This window comes from Triturus cristatus, chromosome 12 (assembly GCF_964204655.1).
Source record: "Triturus cristatus chromosome 12, aTriCri1.1, whole genome shotgun sequence".
In the NCBI taxonomy this organism is placed as follows: Eukaryota; Metazoa; Chordata; class Amphibia; order Caudata; family Salamandridae; genus Triturus; species Triturus cristatus.
This window is the reverse complement of record NC_140595.1, coordinates 113,942,829-113,957,674: the sequence shown is the minus strand read 5'-3', so window position 1 is coordinate 113,957,674 and position 14,846 is coordinate 113,942,829. Positions and strand designations below refer to the sequence as shown.

The window sequence follows — 14,846 nt, the reverse complement described above, 5'->3', positions numbered from 1 at the left end:
TGGAGCAGGGAGGAGCTGAAGTTTAGTCATCTGATTCTTGAGGACTGCTTGTCCTTGGACTGGGCATTGAGTATTCCACAGCTAGCCCATGTTAAGGCATCTTTTTTTTCTTTAGGTAGGCCTGACATTTTATTTAATCCAACTGATCTCTCCGCTATTGAGTCGCGGACTGTGTCTCCACAGGATTTGCTTCACTTTACAATGTTTTGCTCTTATTACAGTTGGCCGAGGAAGCGTTTTTTAATCCCTTTGCTTAAACCGTTGTATTTTAAACAAGTTAGCCCTGCCTTGTTGTATTTACAGATGCTACCCATGTTCCAGGTCATTTGACAGTTTTATCCTTTTTACGGGCTGTCTGGGCATCAAGGGAATCAAGACCTGATTCATTGTTTTATGTGTTCCATGTTTTCATACGCGACCGCATTATTTGTTTTTATTCTCTTTTTATGAATTTGATTTTATTATATGGATTTATACTCTTTTATGGTGATTTTATTTACCGAATAAAGAAATATTGAATATGGAGAGTATTCTGCCTTTCCTTGTCTTAAGTTTATTCGTGCCTTTATTTGTAGGTTTATTATTTCTCCTGCTCTTAATTCTTGTTGATCCTTTCTCTTGTAGGTACTGAAAAAGCTCAATGGAGTTCTGGTAAGTTTTTCTCATGTAGTCTCTCTATTTTCACATTATATGTTGCTTGATATTTAGTTCTATTTTAACCTTTTTTTGTATAATAAAAAAGACTTATCGCCTTTAGGTAAATTGATACTACGAAGGGCGAAGCTTGGAGGATCATCACAGAGGTTAGCGTTGAAGAATTCTCGATGCGCTTGCCCTAGGGGGTAGGGTAAGGAAACACCACCTCCAGCATGGAGGAGCTGAGACATTCTCTTGGGCTCTCATAATGTTGACGGTCGTGTAGGGCTCTCAAATGCACATAGTCCGGAGACAGACACTGCCTCCTAACAGGAACTCGAACTGGGAGCTGTGCGCGAAAATAATGACAGAGTTTTTCGCACTGCACAGGCTCCGAACAGGGAAACTCTATCTCCCCCAGCCCCAAAAAATCAAGATTGTTCTTATATTCATGGCATCCCGAACTGCTAAATGGTCCAATGCCTTGTATGACACAGCCATTGAGTTTTGGCATTTTCATCAATAACAGGGTGCATTCTGGTACTTGTATTTCCATATAAAAGCCAGTAGTATGACCGTAAAAAATCTGTATGCAGAGTGTTGTGTGTTGTAAAGCCAAGTTGGCTGATGGTGTCACACATGACAAAGGCCCAATTGGTGGATATCAATAGGGCAATTCCAGTCAAAATCTTTGAGTGCAGGGTGTTAGGGGATGTGAGATTAATGGAGGTAAGCAGGAGCTTCTTGGAACTTACAGTTAGCAAAAGCCTCTGGCAACTAAGGTTGAGACTTGGAGCCTTGAAGACTTTAGTATTAGTTGAAGCCCCAAAGACCTAAATTGAGAAGGGCTTTTGAAGGGAACCTTAGCGTGAGAAGGAGGCTGTGGGGCTTAGGTGTAAGCAGGAACTTTGGAGATCCAGCAGTGAGTGTGAACCTTGGGACCATACTGTGTGCAGAGCACCAGGAGAGCTGACAGTAAACAAGAATCCCCAGTTATAGACAAGGATATAGCTATTATTTTAACATATACTTCATTTGGGTCAGGATGAAGTACGAATGAATTGTTATTGCACACCTGATGCTTTTATGTCTTCTTTTTATTGTGGCTTTTACTGTGTGTGCATACTTTGATGTTTTTGATAACCGAATAAAGTATTGTATATAAAAAATAAAAACAAAAGAAGCCACAGTGAATCTCATGGTGAACATGGTTTCCACTGACTTGAGGGTGAGCAGAAGCTTCTGGGTAAAAGTGAGCAAGAGATACAGGGCCTCAGGTTGAGCAGGGATCCAAGCAAACCTGCAGGTGAGCAGGATTCCAAGGCACATAGGAGAGAGCATGGTTGCAAGGGCACCTGCAAGTGAAGAGGAGCCTCATGGGTACTCAAAGTGAGGATGAGCCTCCTCAGGGATGTGAGTTTGAGTAGGACCAGAGAGTAGAATTGAGTTGAAGGGCCCTGAGGGAGAGTGGGTGGTTTTAGGACCAACTGATGATGAGCAAGAACCTAAGTGTCTTGGGGTGAGCAGGGCACCCAGGTCCTTGAAAATAAGGAGGTCAGACTTAAGGGTGAACATGATCCTTCCGGGACTGTAGGTCAATGGACAATGAGGATCCCCATGAATGAGCCAGAGCTTTAAGGCCTAAGAGCAGAGTGGTGTCTTGGGGGGATCCAAGGGTGAGCACAGGTGAGGGGAGCAGTGCTTAATTTGGGCCGGAGCTCTCCGGTGCTGAGCACCGGCACTTAATTGGTTTCCGGTGCTTGGCACCGGCACCTAATTGTCAAGACCACACTTAGGGCAGTCTGCCACAAGGTGGCGCTGCTCATGTAATTTAGAGATTAGCAGTATAACAGTGTTTAGGAAAACAATATACATTAAAAAATTACTAATACCTGCCTCCCCAGCCATTCCTTTAGCTTTGCGGACCTGGAATAATCTGAACTGTCGCATTCACATGCGAGAGAGATGGTCAGTAGTTGTTTTGGCAGCGGTGACAGGGGCGATGGGTGGTGCAAGCTGCAGTGGCCTCCTGGTCAGAGCCCTGGCACTTCATATTTTACAAATTAAGCACTGGAGGGGAGATTCATAAACTTGAAGATGAAAGTGAGCTGCAGTAAATAATTACGTTTTCAGCCACTTTTGATGTTACTGGCTCTACAGGCTAAAAAAGTCGTTATTTACCACAAAGTTCTCCTAAAAATAGCCCCCTGACACTAACCAAGCAATGGTTCACAGAAGCTCACAAATGTGGGGCACTTTTTGTGAGGGCCCAGGCGTGTTTTTCTTCCCAACTCAACACAACATATGGTATATTCAGCGACAAAAAAGAGAACTGAAACTAAAATGCATATGGGGCCATAGAATCACACCCACAGAGTTTACATTTATAAAAGTTTACAAAATAGTTAACAATTTTATAGGAGAGATGCTTCTGCTTGATTGGGGCGAAAATTGTCTTGTTATTTTCTAAAGTAATCCATGGTTACTGGCTGTAGTATGGTTAGATATGAAACTGTTTGATCTATGGTGATAGTGCAGGGTTGGACCGGGATAAAAAGTAGGCTCCACTACCAAAATAAAAATGGCCCCATTATTTAACCAGATTGCTGAATAAGTGGCCTACATTTGCAAATCAGGCCAGTTTTGAACTGGTAGAGACACGCTGTATGGATATTTTGAAAGGTATGGGAGACTGCGTGCATTTGTGTTTGCTGCAGGCAATGCTTGTGGTAATATCAGTGAAATCAATAGAAAAAACGGCTCACTTGGCCATAAACAGGCCTATAAACTGCTAAAAACCTGGCCCACACAATGATCCATGAGACAAGCCCATAGGGAAATGCCTGATTGCCCTAAAGTCCAGTCCTAACCTGTGGTAGTGTTCTAAATTGCGACCAACGTGGACATAGATCCTATGTGCTACTATAAAGGTCTTAGATTAACCAATAACTGTAGACCCAAAAATGTCCTTAAGAAGGCAAGAAGCTAACTTTATCAAAATGACTAGGTAAGACCGAGGCACATTTAGAAACAGGACAGAGGTGGCCAGGGATTGTGATGATTGCCTCCCGGGAGTTACCGACACATCTACTTCGACTACCAAATGTGTGAATTAATTCAGCGGGGAAGAAGTTTTGTCCTTCAATTCATTCCCAACATTCTGATGATGCTTTCAAGGCAGTATTTGACTGACAAAGTCATGACTGTATACAAAGGTCTAACTACAAAAGTTTGGTTATAAACCTAAAACCATTTTCAAGCCTTTGCCCCTAAATTTGCAAGGACTGGAGGCTAGGCAATAAATTAACTAAGAAATCAGAGGCCAGGGAGTTTGGAAACAAATAGGAACAGCTCTTGAATTATTGTAGGCAACTATTTCTGTAAGGCAATCATCTTTCAGTCTATATCTGTTTTTAGAGGAAAATATTTTTTTGTTTTTGAATCTTCACAAAATTTTCAAAACTAGTTTGGCCCTCACTTCAGCTGCTGTCTAGAAAGTTTTGGGGTGATTCATCAAGCAGGCCGAGAAAAAAGAAGGGGTCCCAAAGTGTTTTTTCCCCATGCAGTTCTCCATAGGGATTTTAGACACTACTACAGCCCGAACAGCTTAACAGAATTACACCAAATTTGGCATAGAGCTAGATCTTGGTCTAGAAAGGTCTCTTTTTGCAATCTGGTGTAAATCCGTTCAGTAGTTTTGCAGTTATTTAAAAAAAAAAGCTTTATGTATATAGTTAGGCACGTGGGGGGGGTCAGCTCATCCGACAGATCTCATGCTGAGATCTGATTGGCTGCCACCACTTCAACCAGGAAGTGTTGGCAGCCATCTTGAGACTCAGGAATCATCCAGAGTCCCAAGAAAAACATAAAAAACCCACAAGGGGGCAGGGTGGAAATCCCCTGAACACCCTAGGCCTTGTGGTGGGGTCCCACAAAGACACCGCTGGGGTCCAAAAATGATTTATTTTGCTGTGAATTCACAGAGGATCCATTGCAAAAACTAAAAAAAAGCAAGCAGAGTTTCCTGCGCTTGTTATTTTTTTGCCTCGCGGGTGGGGCCCGTCCTGAGGAGAATTATTTGTATTAATATGGGGGAGGGCCACACAAGGCCCCCTCCAGACCAATTTAGGCAGGGGGATCCCATCCCGGGGACCCCATTACCTGAGGCCAGCCCAATATTAGCAGACGGGCAGTGCCCCTTTACCAGGCCAATTTCAGCCACAGGGACTTCAGGGCACAGCTGTAAAGCGGGAGAGGGATCCTTTAATGACCCTAGGGGCCCCTTCCCCTAGTCCTAGCTCCTACTATGACCTGGGGGGCCTCCTCCAGGACATAAGTGGTTTCCCTGCCCAAATGGGTACCCGGAGCTAAAATCGGCCCGGGGAGGGAGGCTGCATATTCCCTACCGGGTTGGCTGCATTTGGGGCTTTGACCACAGGGCTATCCCAAATAACTATAACTTGTGCCCCCAGGTAACAATAACTCACACCCTCGCCATGCACTGCTAATTACCCCACATATTACATCACTCATGACATCTTCTATGACATCATTGCAAAATTTTTGCTTCAACATTGTGCAAACTGAGAGCTCGTTATAGATACCTTGGGGCACGAGTTCTAGTTACTTGAGATAACTCTAATCATAACTGCTGAATTTCTATGGTTTTATGTGTGTAAAATCTGAACCTAACCATAACGTCCCTGTAACCTTCGTTTTTAGTGAATTTCGAAGTTTTTTGAAATTCTATTTCCTAACTATAACGTCCCTGTAACCTTGTTTTTAGTGAATTTCTAAGTTTTTTAAAATTCTATTTCCTAACTATAACGTCCCTGTAACATTTTGTTTTTTTTCAGTGAATATATATATATATATATGTATATATATATATATTCACTTAAAAAACCATAGGTTTCACACATGTTATAGTTAGCTGGGCATTTTCCTCATGAAAAACCAATGAAATTCCCCCGTTATAGTTAGTGCAGGCAACTATAACTCACGCGACCGTAATCCGCTGCTGATGACGTCAGATATTACATCACTGTATTTACACATTTATATACCCATGTCTTCTTCCTTTTTTTTTTAGCTATACATATATATTTTTTTTTTTTTCAGAAAGACACATATGTCATCAGTGATGCAATATCTGACGTCATCAGCAGCGGATTACGGTCGCGTGAGTTATAGTTGCCTGCACTAACTATAACGGGGGAATTTCATTGGTTTTTCATGAGGAAAATGCCCAGCTAACTATAACATGTGTGAAACCTATGGTTTTTTAAGTGAATTTGCAAGGTTTTTTAAATGCTAATTCCTAACTATAACGTGTGTGAAACCTATGGTTTTTTCAGTGAATTTGTACGGTTTTTTAAATGCTAAGTTACTTTATGCCGCGCGCCCACTTCACGTAGTTCGTTCCGTGCGCGCACGGTGAGCACGCGGTGCGCTTTGCGCACCTCGCGCCCACTTTACGCAGTTAGTGCCGTGCACGCACGGTGCACTTTGAGCACCGTGCACGCACGGTGGGCACGCAGTGCGCTGCGCGCACCGCGCACCCACGTTACGCTTAATGGGCCATGTACGCACGGTGCACTTCATGCACCGTCCGCACAAGATACGCATTGTTGTTAAGGGTTTTGGTATAAACTGGCAGTTGGAAGATATGCCATGCACACACGCTGCGCTTCGCGAAGCGTGTGCACAAGGGGGGATTGACTTTTCCATTTTATTTTAAAGCTTTTATACCGTGCGCGCACGCTGCACGAACCACGTGGAATTTTTTTCTTTTATATAGTGCGCGCACGCTTCGCGCACTCGGCGAATTACCGAATTTTTTTAAATTTTTTTAATTGCCCTTGGGGGACCTCCTAGGACCCCTTGACCCCTGCTAGGGGGTCAGGAACTGTCCAGCATGCCCCCTTTACATGTTTTTATCCTTTGTGTTTCACCCCCCTCTCAGTGCGAGAGACAAAATGGCGGCCGACACTTCCTGGTTTCAACCGATTCGAATGATTACTAAGATGTAGCAACCAATCAGAAGTGCGCTCGCGGACGGCCGAGTGCGCGCACCCTGCGCGCACGCTGCGCGCGTATAGATATATATATTGATTTAAATGCTATTTTCTCAGAAAATACTGAACAGATTTACACCAAACCTGCAAAAGGCACCAAACGGACCTTATGGCTACCTCTCTGCCAAATTTCACGTAATTCTGTTCAGCCGTTCGGGCTGTAGCTGCGACTAAAGTCCCTATGGAAAAATCCATGGGGAAAACGTGTTTTGGGACCCCCCCTTTTTCTCGGCCCCGCTTGACGAATCACCCCGAGACTTTCAGGGTAGGAGCGGAGCGGAGCGCCCCATTAGTTTTGAAAATTTCGCGAAGATTCGTCAATCGGCGCAAAAGTTATTCAGAATAGAATTTTGAGATTTCCTATGGAAACTCGGTCCTAACTATAACTATCTACTGGCAACCGCCAGTAGATAATATATATATATATATATATATACATATATATATATATATATATATATATATATATATATATATATATATATATATATATATATATATATATATATATATATATATATATATATATATATATATTTATTTATATGTATATATATTATCAGTTTAGCAAGTAAGGGGTTAACTGTTCTCAGTCTGTTCACACAAGCTTGAAAGCCTCTCTTGGGAAACCTGGCAGTAGAAAACAAAAATAGAATCAGAATACTTAATTTATTCTCATGAGGGCCAGAGCTGTCCAATGCTTTTCAGCAATGCAGAGTTGTGTTTGCAGTGCTCTTTGATCAGGTAAATGTAGTACTCCCGGTCTTATGGCCTTCATGATTTTTAACATTTCTACCTGTTCTGATTCATATTTATTTTTGCTCATCATATCAGTATTTGTCCATATTTTTTTCGTTATGTGAAAAAATGAATTGGCAATATTTACTTTTTCACATTTACTTATCACATAAATATACACTTAAACTTGGATGCACTACAAGGGGCAATATATAAGACAACAATGCACTCAAATGAAAACATTTAACAATGTGTGCGCTTCTGAAGCTCTTTAAGGCAATTTCATCCCTTTATTTAACCCCTCTTCCCTGCCAATCTGCACAGTTATTGGCCTAGCAGTCAAGATGGACAGGCTGGTGAATAACTGGAAAAGATTACCTGTTTTCTGTATTTTCCGTTTATAAAAACAAATAGACGTGCAAGTGTCTCCATTTCTTTTTTTCACATAAATACTGACCGTATTTAACACATATAATCTGTCCGTTTCCTATCAGTATATATGTGTCTAACAGTAAACATTGAAAATATGGGATGTTAGTTACAGACCATCGTTCATAAAATCAAGTGATACAAATGGATGAGGTAGGTGAACGAGGAATGGGAAGTAAGAGAGATGAGGGACATGTTTTTCACTTGTTCAAAATACAAATAAACGGTTTTTTAAAATACATTTCAGCGAAAAAGCAAAAAAGATGTGCCATCGTCAGTGCTTGATTTTAGCCGGTGGTTTCCGATGCTCTGCACCGGCACTTCATTAGTTTCCAAGTGCTTGGCGCCGCACTTCATTGTCATCACCACACTTATGAAACTCTGCCACATGGTGGCGCTGCTCATCTAATTTAGAGCTGAGGAGCAGAACAATGGTTGTTTATGAATACAACATATATTTAAAAATACTAATACCTGCCTTCCCCGTCATTCCTTAAGCTTTGGGGACCTGGAATAATCTGAACTGTTGCACTTGCAGGTGAGAGAGACGGTTAGTAGTTGTTTTGGTACTGTCATTGCTGAGATCTGATTGGCTGCCACCACTTCAACCAGGTACCGCCATTGACATTGATGACGGGGCAACGGGCGGTGCAAGCTGCAGTGTCCTCTGGGTCAGGGCCCTGGCACTTATGATTTTACAAATCAAGTACTGGCCATCTTGATGTTGAAATGGGCTTCGTCAAATGCATAACAATGTGGCGGATTCTGAACCAGCTCTACTGACCTTAAAGACTCCCGAACAGTTAAGAAATGTTCTCATTTCTGCCTGTGCACACCCCATACATTCACACCCCACAGATAGAAGTAATCCGCCATCCCCTTGCACTCTCCTTCCAGGGTGGTTTCTATGGACTTCTCCATCGCAAGCCCATCCCTACCTTCATCTCTCATCTTGTCCTCACTTGCTCTACATCTCTTTCTGATGTTCTGGCTACCTCTGTTACCTTGACAACGAAACAGGCTTCCATTCAAAAACGTCAACTTCTAGCCTCTGCCTCCCTGACCTGGTTACCCATTTGCTTTATGAATTACTCTTATTCCAGTGTATATTCCCCAAGGTCCTTCCTCTCTCTGCTACTTTTTATTACTTATTTATCAACGTATTAATTGTTTATTGCTATAGCGCAGAATCTTCTTCTGATAGGTCAGTGGGCTTCGCATAATTGAAAGAGCCTAAGGAATATTTACAAAGGAGAGGTTACAATGCATCAAATTAATGATAGGAAGTGCAGTAAGCATATAAACAATTTCAGTTATATTGAGTTTATTTGTTTTGAAGGCTTAGGAACGTAAAAGCAATCAGAAAACCTTAAATTCCATTAAAGTGAACCCAGCAGCATCTAAGAAATGGAGAGAGTGTCACATCATCCTGTCATCGCCATTACACATTTCCAGAAAAAAATGTCATTTTTTGACACAATATAGTTAGCATGGGTTTGTAAACAACACAGCACTTGTTCTCATTTACTCCAGGCCTGCAGAACCCAGCAATCGGTGTTTCGCCAGGCCCTGCTGCTTGATGCAAAGTTGACATCTTTTTAGGTACCCCCAGCCAAACTCCCTAAAGGCCCATCCGCGTTAATTTGCCCAAACTGAGAAGTGAAAACTAACCAAAGCCGGCGACTTTCAATTTCAATACAGATTGCAAACCCTTTTCAGATGACGTGGTATATTCGAACAACAAATTGTGTGTAGCTCATAATGAAGGGACCAAGTTTTCCGTTTTTACTGATTTTTACAGATAAATACAGCCAGAAAACAATGTGTTTCCAGTCTGTATTTATGTTTCAAAGCAGAAAAACTCTGAAAAAGGTGCTTCTTGTGAGAGACTCTCCATGCTGTCTTTCATGAATGCCAGGCAACAGCTGAGCAGACAGACAGCATGGAGAGTTAAACAACAGGATGTAATTTCCTTAAATATAGGCACATGTTAACATATATTTGTAGTTTAACACTAATATGTACCTGTGAGTGTGGTGTTTTGTTATATGTGGCTGCTTAATTTGCTAAAACGCGACAGGCATCTGTGCATAAGTGCACGTCCAAGAGTTAAATAAACGTGGTATACCATTTTGCAGATCCATTTATTCTCAAAACACAAAGTAAATATGGACAAATACCAATAAGATGCCCAAAGAATAAATATGGGTAAATACAGACGGAAATGTAAAAAAAATAAATACCATAAAACCGGGAGCCCTACTCATAATTGACTGATCATGATTCTAATTTTGACGCTGCATCCATTCTCCTAACATTTGATACAGACATTTTATAGTCATATGCATCTCCTATTGTATCTAATAGCACTTGGTTTATGCAGTGTACAATTATGAATATTAACTCTGATGGCTAACCACCTGGATTAATTATGCGTTAGATATGCTTTTGTTAGAGGGCATTCTGTTTTGGGTGGGTGCGGTATGAGACTTTTGTATTATACTCCCTCTAGGCTTTAGTGACTGTTCTCTAGTTGTTTGTGATAGGGGCCAGTTACTTGTTTGATGATTTTGGCATGGCAGGATTTTTTCATAATTATTTTGAAGGTGTGGATAGATGGAAATAGTCGGATTTCTCATGAGCCTTCATGTCTGTCGAACCCGGGGTTTTCATGTGTGAGGTTTTGTTTGGTTCTGAAGTCAATCTGACCCCAGGATCAAAAGTTGCTATCCCAGGTATTAGTGGTGGTTCACCAATTTGGGCGTCAGGGCTCTGCCCCACTTGTTTTCTGCTCCTTACTAATTATACCAATAGTAAATTATAGCTGATTATTTATAAGGGGTCTAGTAAAATAAATGCAGACCTTCACTGCGAGTGAAGGTAAAGCAGAAGCCTGACACATTGAATCTGTCTGAGAGTCGGCGCAGCTGCATAGAGATGCCTTTACCAGCGTTTTTATACATATACTGCCTCATATGTGACAGGAACTAAATTTGGTGAAAATTGACTGATGAATTGGAAAATATGGAATAAAATTTAAACATGGATAAAATTATGGAGTACTTTGGTGAATACATAACGGAGTAAGCTGTGCGTCCGGTTGGAGTGGGATGTTGCTCCAGTTTTCTTCAAGTTTACATAGACACGAGGCACTTGGGCAGGCCACGTCACCGAGGCTGCACGCTTCAAGGATTAAACAGCATCAAATAAAGCCTGATGAAATTATGATGAATTGAAAGAAACATGGTGTGCACGTGGCAATCTTTTTTGTATTTTGTACCAGCCTTCAGCCAGATTGTCCAGTCCTGGTGAAGTTCCACCTCTAGTCTCAGGAACCTGACAGACCAGCGTACATCCCTATTTGTAATACACTGCAGCTTCAGCTCTAAAGGTAACCCAGGTGCTTTAGTGCCCGGGTACACTTCAATCAGCCCATCTCATTCAGGGTCGGATTGGTAATGCGGGCACTCGGGCAATGCCCGAGGGGCCGGTACCCGAATTCCAGATGTGGGCTGCTTTTTTGAGCAGCCTGGGGGAGCCGATTTGTGCGGTTTCGGCGTTGTTCAGATGCCACCAGGGCCCAGTGACCTTTCTGGAGGCAGATGGGCGTCCATTACCACCCTTTTATCAACGGCAGAGGTGTCTCTCCCTTTCTCTCGCTGGGCCGGCCCATTAATATATGCATATTGAGCGGGGGCAGGGGTCCTGGCCAAAAGTGGCCTCACTTGTTTTCAGGTGCGTTTCACCAGTGTAAACTAATCCGTGCATTTTTTTGACTCCTCCCTTTTTTAAAATAAAATTTCGCCGAAGCAGTGTTTTACAGAAAGGCAATATGCAAATGTGGGCCACTCTTTTTTTGCGTGCCCGGGTTGTTTTTTAATCCCAATCCAACCCTGATCTCATCCTTACCAGTCTCGTCAAAGTGTGGGGTGGGCTCAGGAGCATCAGTGACATCAGTGGCGTAACGATAATTGAGGGGTCCCCCCTGCAAGGTACGTGGAGGGGCCCCCTCCGGACTCTAGCAGGAGCTCCCCGGCCGAAGTGCAGTGCTGAGGGGGCCCCCTGGAGCTTGGGGGCCCCCCACACTGCGGGGGATGCGGGGGCCTGTGTTACGCCCCTGAGTGACATGACTCTACCATGTGACAAGTTTGCAGAGGGTGAGGTGAAAGACCAAGAGGTGGCAAGCTTGAGTCTGCATAGGGGGTCAGCATGGTGTATGCACAGCACAGGCTTCAGCTTTCACTTTACTCTATCAATGCTCAAGACTAACTGGAGCTATGCTCCTGCCCTGAGGGCCTGTCCAGAACCTACTGCTGAGGAGCTGAAGCAGACTGACACAGACAGCTAAAGTTAAAAAAAAAAGGTGAAATTATGTGTGCATGTATGAGGATCAGGCAGAGTGTGTGGGTGTGGATGTTTACGTATGCGAGAGAGAGTGCATGGAGTGTGTGTGTGAGAGCTTGTGAGCATATGTGTACGTGTGAGTGAAAGTGAATGAGGGTGTGTGACTGTTAAGTTAGTGACAATAAATGACAGTGAGTGAGACTGAGTGTGAATGAGAGGTTGGGTGAGTGAGAATGAGAGAGTGGAACTGAGAGAGTGAAGGGAGAAAAAGTGAACACAAGCAAGTGTGAGTGAGAGTGACAGAAGAAATGTAAGGGAGTGGAAATTTATTGAGAATGAGGGTGAGTAAGAATGAAGGTGAGTGAGTGAATGTGAGTGTATGCATATGGTTGTGTTCTGCATACGAGTCTGCTGCTTGCCTGAGCATTATTGAGATTATTCTTGGCTTTTGGACCTTCCCATGCAAAGGCTGGCGGCCTGAAAATTGAAGGTAATTCTTCGCATAAGTGGGACACAAGGCAAAATGCTGACACAGTCATACTAGATGTAATTCTGAGCATAGAGACACCTGCAGCACAATTGTGATACTGGGAATACTGGACGTAATTCTTGGAATAAGGGGCACCCCAGGCAAAATGCTGGCCCTGTCCCAAAGGAGGTAATTATTGAGATAAAGCGGGAACCCACTGCACTATATAAAAAAATGGTGCCAACTTCTGAGCAACATCAGACATCATTGGCTTGACACATCATGAAACTGCTTGAATTTTTAATAAACAGCTCGGTCTCGCTTCTAGCTGATAGCTTTTGAACACATTTATGTGTAAATTATGCTTTAAATAACGCTCTTTGACTATATTTTGACAGGGTACGACTGTCCCCCTTCAGGCCCTCCCAGAAGTAGCTGGGCTTGTTCACTCTACTCGGTGGAGTTCAGATAAATATTCTGCCTCACCACTTTTAATGATCACCAGCCGCTACTGATGCAGGGGTGGTATGGTATAAGACTTGGTAGGTGGTGCAGGTCATTTTGTGAATGTAGCAAATTTTAATAGTATGCCAGCCATAGGGTCTAAGGACCAGGGAGTTGTGATATTATGTGTGGATGTTGGTGATTACTTGAGCTGCTCAGTTGAACTCTGAACTCAGAGAAGTTAGGTTAGAGTTGGTAGGAGCAATTCCGTATGGTTCAGAACAGAAGCCCATCTCTGCTGGTTTATTTCTATTTGAAGGTTCTGCTCTTGCCTCTGAAAGTGGACCATGAACAGGACGCAGGCCTATTGAACTCAGCTCCTGAGGACCACTGTCACTGGGATGTTAGTCGAAGCCTAGGTAAGTTGTGGGCATGTGTATGTGCTGGCGGAGGTTTCTGAGCTTAAAACTGGCCATTTGCTCATACTGTCTCTTGCTCTGGGTTGTACATCTTTAACACTGTCCTTTACACACTCTCAATGATGATCGTAGTCCTTATCTTTCCTAGACACCTTAGGCTCCCTCACAACAGGCCCCATGGGGTCCTAGGGCAGGCCTATGACACTGCAGCTTGCCCAGAGAACCCTGGAAGTGTAGAGTGCAAGGTGGAGTTTCCCCACTTGAACCTGACTTCCCTTTCCTACCACATGACCCAAATTCCCAGGATTTGATGGGGTGAGAAACTCATATACTCTTCTAGCATGATCTATCTTCCTTCATATCTGGGCTCTGCAGGTAAATATATTTATGAGTCAGCCAGGACTCACACAGACGGGACATGGAGTTGAGGCACGCACACCATAAATGAGGTACAGTACCCGATCCTACAGAACATAACCGCACCTCGTAGTCATCACACACACTTCCCACAAAGGATCAAAACAATGATAAAATCCTTCCACCCACACACCTTACACGGTGTAGTGTGCTTCCGCTGTAGGTAAGCACTTCAGCACTACACATTGACGTGGTAAGGGGTCCATAAATGTAGCAGTGCAATAAATAAAAGGCTCGTCACCTCAGTCGTGTCAAACACTAAGAGCCTGATTGCGAGTGGGTCCTTATTCTCTGAACCCTGCATAAACCCTGGTTTGTGCAGGGGTCGGAATTACGAGCTGAGTGTTATTTAATGCATCTGATAATTATAGGATTTTTAAATACCTCAACCTTTGTTACATTTTCAGCAGGTCAAACCGGCTGAAATTTAAATGAGGAAAAGCATATGGTATTTACTATTTTATGCGTATTTTGGTGCATTAAACACCACAATCCACATGTTATTCCCTTGGAACTGATAACAGGGGCTATGTATCGCACCTGATAAATGACATACCGCGTGGTATGGTTTGCACAGGGGTCGGAATTAAGAGCCGAGTGTTATTTAATGCATCTGATAATTATTGGGTGTTTTAAATACCTCAACGTTTGTTAAATTTCCACAGGTCAAACCTGCTGCAATTTAGATAAGGAAAAGCATATGGTATTTACCATGTTATGCATAGTTTGGTGCATTAAACACCAAAATACACACGTTATTCCCTTGAAACTCATAACAGGGGCTACGTATCACATCTGATACATAACATACCGCGTGCTATCGTTATTAACCAGGTGAGATGAATAGCACCTATACTTGTAACCAGGGCCTAA

At 42.9% G+C, this 14,846-nt stretch overlaps 1 protein-coding gene across 1 annotated transcript in view; it reads left to right on the top strand.

Moving 5' to 3' along the window:
* The window catches only part of LOC146772796 (uncharacterized), a 93,813-nt gene that overhangs the window by 36,523 nt on the left and 42,444 nt on the right, over nucleotides 1-14,846 (top strand). Inside the window, exons 2-3 of the mRNA XM_085638034.1 lie at nucleotides 625-651; nucleotides 13,457-13,556. The gene's annotated coding sequence lies outside the window, so the exon portion shown is untranslated. The remainder of the gene's footprint in view (nucleotides 1-624; nucleotides 652-13,456; nucleotides 13,557-14,846) is intronic.